The following is a 5,616-nucleotide window of genomic DNA, read 5'->3' as shown; positions in this document are numbered from 1 at the left end:
AAGGGACCACCTCATACCCCTGGTTCACTGTGGACCCCACCAGAGTGCCCAGAGTGGCTGTGAATGCAGTAAAGAATGCATTTTGAAAAATGGACTTAATGGCCAAATAGGCCTTAGTTATGGGCTAGTCTGGGCTGGTCTGTAAATAGGAATGCCTTAGGCTCATTTAGAGCCCTTAGCTCTATTGGAATCGTGAGGGGAGAAAGAAGAGAGAACGGAGAGAAGGAAGAGGAGGAAGAAGAAGAAAGAGAGGAAGGAAGGAAGGAGGGGGAGCTGCTTACACCTGAGCCCAGAATCCATGGCACCCAAGCTCAGCTCAGGTATTCAGATCTGTACCCAAAACCTGCTGCCTCTTGAATCTCTGCATTCCTACTTATTTTCTGCTCTCGGGCAGCCCAGAATAGTTGGGAACTGCTATGGATGGCTCCAGATCTGCCATGCAAGCATAGAGCATGGGAGGTCTGATATTTTTAGTTGATTTTATAGGGCTAATATGCCATTTTTTAGAGTCGAATCTGGTTGTGCATGGCTGCACATGGACCATGATGAAGATCACCCTGGGGGTCACCTTATGCCCTAACATTCATGGGGTGATGAATTGATCACTGCCCATGATCTGCAACCTAGGGATCTTAGCCCATTATCGATTTGAAGCCTCTGGACGATGCACTGGGCGATGCAGACAACGCCCAGAGCCATCGCCCAGTGAATGAAAATTTGTAGAATCATTGATCTGGCCTTGGGAACCTTACCCATTGGCCATGTGACAGTGTGGGAAGGTGGGAAATGACCTAAATGCCCTTCCCCACATCTGTCCTCATAAAGGGATGGCTTGGGAACCCAAATGGGCCCCACATGACTTGGGATTCCTGCTTGTGCTTGGTCCTGTAGCACAGACAAGCTATGGATAGCATAGTAAGCCTAGTATATCCTAGGGTCAGGTAATAACACTGTAAATTACTATCTTATCCCTAGGCCACCAACTCTGGATGATGCACCGGGACATGAGCCTAAGGCCCAGTGCAAGGCCCAGTGATTCCATGTGAAGAACAACTAAACACCGAGTCAACCCAGTGAGCTTAGATCAACCCTAGGGTTTCCAAAAATAGATTGGGATACTAAAATGACAATTTCTGATTTATACCTAGGATTTGATCCTGCGCTCGAGGCCAACAACCAGACTGCTGTTGGAATTGAATTTACAACCTAGTACTTAGAACCAGACCCAGGTGAGTGAACTGTTATCATATATGTATGTGTAACTGTGTTACTATGCCGACGGATAAGAATTTTAAATTATAAATGTTGTGTTATCTAATTCTGTTCAAACTACTCAAATCACTGCATATTGACTATCTATTGATCAACACTGTGAATTCTTATATGATGATTGTGAATGTTAGACTAGATGCCGTAGTCGGCTTGGACATGAGACCTGTGGTAGCCCGTAATATGGATGCGGTTGACACCACTCGACTCATACGATGCCATATAGACATAGAGTTAGAGTTTTATCACCCTTGCCAATAGGGGTGAAGGTGTTGGATGCCTGTGAGAGTGACCATATGTGTATATGAGAAATGAAAAGAAATGTGTTTGCACCGGAATGGTGAATGTGAAAGAAATTGTGTTCGCATCGGAATGGTGATTATGGGCTATGAGCCAGAAAAAAAAAAAAGAAAAGAAAAGAGAAAAGAAATGGATTGCTCTATAGGTTAATCACAGAGGGCTGGTCGGGCTGACTTTGGTAAACGAATGTGGGAGCTGACTAGTCCTCTTCGACAACTCAATGGGTGTATCGTGGGAATGGGTAACCAAGCCCGCACCAGGGATACATGTATTGGGGATTGTAGTAGCACTGACTTGACTTAGTTGTATTGCTAGGTGACTAATAATAAAATCTGGACTTGCATATTATGTAGATCATGTGAATTGTGGTTGCACGTGCATGCATGATGATATATTTTGCTCACGAGCTCAGTGGGGCTCACACTCTGTTATATATGTTTTTCTTTAGATGATTTTGCAGATCGATGCCACTATAGCATGGAGGCACGCTACGAGGAGGAGAGCCCTCGTGATTATAACTATATTGGTGTGGACTCCGACGGAGGTCATACCGATCCTTCATGTGTTCTCGGTGGCCGTTGATGAAGACCAGTAAAGGACGCACTTGATGCTTTTTGTCTTGGGGACTCCTTTTTGTTTTTGTTAGGAGTTTATCCCCGCCTTGCTTGTGGTTTAGTTGGAGTTTCGTACTTTTCCTTTTAGGGTTGAGTTAGCTCACCCCGTATATACTTGTATATATTTTCTTTGGCTTTTCTCTTGTCAGCTTTGTTTCTTAGTTTGTGGGTAGTTTGGGGAATGTATCAGAACATTTTCACATATGTATATATTATCACCATTTTCCATATCGCTACGCTTTCTATTTGTTATTACAATTGTAGTTTTTTAGCAGCACTCTGATCTTGCCTTTGGTAAAGTGAATGAATGTGGTTCCGTGAATGTATTAACTGCTTCTAGATCTGTGGGGTTTGGCGGATTGTCGTTATGCAACTCGGGTCACCTACCTAATCCTCCCAGGGGTGGTTTGGGGTGTGATAGAGCTTGGTATCAGAGCATGAGGCTCTTCTTACATTCTTGGAATGCAGACTAGGACTAATAAGCTACAAATATTAAAACATGTAATAAATAAAAGATACATGGGAGGCAAATGTAAATGAACAAAAGATGCATAACTTCCACTAAATTAAAGACAACTGTGGCCAAGCCACTACATCAGTCTGATTTAAAGTGTTACCCCAATATTTACATAAGCTGACAAACAAAAAAAAACTACATACATCTCGAACAAAGAAAAGTACATAAGCTAAAAAAAAAAAAGAGATAGGTCATAACCACGTAGCATAAACATCTGAAGCTGGCTGGAAGAACTACTTTGTAGGAGGAAGGTCGCCCGAAGGAGGCTATGTCTGGCGAGAGTCTACTCAGTAGAATCTATCCCAAAAGTCCAGGTGCTGCTCAACGGACACTACCCTGCTCTCCAAAGATGTGAAGCCCTGATCCATCCTGGTCGACATGTCAGAAAGCTGAGTAACGAAAGCTCTAGAAATATGACATCATCTGTGCCCACTCAGAAGGCTCTGGAACCTGAGAACTGGTGGCACCCGTCACCTCATAGGTAGGTAAGTCAGTAAATTGTGTGCCAACATCCTCGAAGTCGCCCTGACCCATACCCTGGTCCTCTCCATGCTCGCCCTGGATGTTTACCTCAATGTCTCCTAACGCCACACCCTGCTCATCTCCACCATGCATCTCACCCAGCCTCTCTTCCTGCTGCTCATCACCTGGCATCACCATCTCCTCTTCCTCCTGTGGATCACCCCCTGGCACTTTCATCTTCAGTATTAAGGTCTTATCAATAGGCCTAGATCTGTCCTTCTCCGCATTCTCACCCTCCAGAGGAACCCCAAAATGCTGAAAGACTAGAGTAAGGAACTTCACATATGGAAGGTTCCCATCAGCCGGGTTCTATGCATGATATAACATGGCCTGAAGTAGTAGGTAAGGGAGATTTATGATCGGACCCCCTCTGCTGGCTCCTAGTAGACAGTAAGTAATATAAGCCCTCATCATAGAAATACTACCCCTATTCCCACCCTTGGGGTAGATGTTGTAGGACACACACCTACTAATCACTTGAGCACTGGGCTTGTAGGAAGCCTCGGACTTGGGTGTGTCCTGTGAACCTATCAGTGCTTTGAAGACCATCCTCCTAGTCTCCAAAGAAAACATCTCTGAGATGTCCATCCTGGGTTTGTAGTAAACTCTCTCTCCTGTGTTGGGAATACCCAAAACCTCTGCTAGTGAGGCAGTGGACAACCTAATATCCACTCCCTTCACTCTACTCTCTAAGCCAAACTCTTGTGCCCCAGATGGCACCAAATTGTAGTAAAAGTACCAAACCAAGTTAGGATAACAAGGCTCGGTAGGGGTCAACAAAGAGGTCCAACCCAAGATGTTGAACCTAGTATAGAGATTGTACTGGTGAAAGTCATCCACCTGTACTACCCGCCCATTCACAATTTTTAGGGACCTAAAATTTTTCCAATCCCTAGCATGCTCGTACCAAGAGAAATGGAATCGGTCGAACTCGGGTTCCTCCGAAGATGAGTCATCCCTAGATGAAGATGGAGGTACCATAGATGAAGAGGATGATGAACGCTCACTCTCAACCCAAAGCCTCTTCTGTGCCACGGACTTCCTAGCCGTACGATGACTTGTAGACATCTTTTTACAAAAGAGAAGAAAAAGGGATAGTTAGGGCAAGAGAAATTAGTAAAAACCCTAGCTAAAGCAAGATTGAAAGAAAAGAAAACCTAACACGAGAATGTAGCTAGGAAATCTTACCTAGGCACGAGTAGATTCGCAAGGAACTAGGAGAAATGTGAGAATTTGGTGTGGGATTAGTCACACTACCCTCCAAAGACTTTTCCTAGGTGTTTAGAGAGGTTTAGAAGAAGTTAGGAATGATATGGGCACCTCTCGGACTCATATACCTGCGCCCTGATTCTCTGGGCGATGGCACTGGGCAATGCAGGCAACGCCCAGAGACATCGCCCAGTGAATGAATTTTTGCTGGTTTTGGTTATTTTGCACATAAGAACTTGGGTTTCACCTATAATAACCTTGATAGACATAAAAATGTAAATTTTTCATATATATATGTAATTGATTAAACTAATTAATTAAACAAGTACAAATTACCTAAGATTAAGGGGATACAACTCCTATTTAGGGATTTTGGTGATATACATGTAAATTGTTTTCCTCATTAATGTAAGTAGTGATTGATAAATAAATATACATATACTTATGAAAATTGGTGTGTGTGTAAAATATTTAGTTATTATGTGTTGATACTGTGATGTACAAACTGAATGGTTTGATGCCATGCAAAACCAAACATAGATAAATAGGTATGTTGTAATACGTATCTACGACGTGTAGGGAGCATAGATCTTATCATATCCAAAGTCTAGGACAGCCAAGAATAGAATCTAATAGGTTGTCTAGCCAATCAAAACTCTTAGATGCTAAGGTACCTCGAGCCAGCCCACTCATATTCTTATCATTATAGAATGTTTAAATTCCAGTAGATATGTACTTAATTCTTTTAATTAAGTATAACCTGTTGCTTAGAACCTCTCTATTTCAGGACCCATTACCTTGGCCAAGGCTGGAGACCCCAGCAACATGAGTTATATTAGGGAGCTAAGAGAGAGACTAAGGCGGATACGTCGGATTCTACCCCGGGCAGAGAACCGAATGGACTTTTACCTAGCCCATATTGCTGTTAGTGAACCAAGGGAACGAGATTACTTTCTGTCCCTAGCCGAGGAGGTTGGAGCTGATATAGAGTACTTACTTGTGATGGCGTTCATGGCCGAAAGGAAACTGGAGCAGTTTGCCTGTTAGGACAAGTAAGTAATTAAAAGACTTTTACTTAAAACTTTAAATTCTCTCATATAGTGTCAAGCATAGTTGCCATTACATAAAATGCTTAAGAAATTGAAACAAAACACAAATGAATGAAACACCTCATAACGAACAAAG

The sequence above is a fragment of the Telopea speciosissima genome, chromosome 2 (assembly GCF_018873765.1).
Source record: "Telopea speciosissima isolate NSW1024214 ecotype Mountain lineage chromosome 2, Tspe_v1, whole genome shotgun sequence".
Lineage (NCBI taxonomy): Eukaryota > Viridiplantae > Streptophyta > Magnoliopsida > Proteales > Proteaceae > Telopea > Telopea speciosissima.
This window is presented reverse-complemented; position numbering follows the sequence as displayed.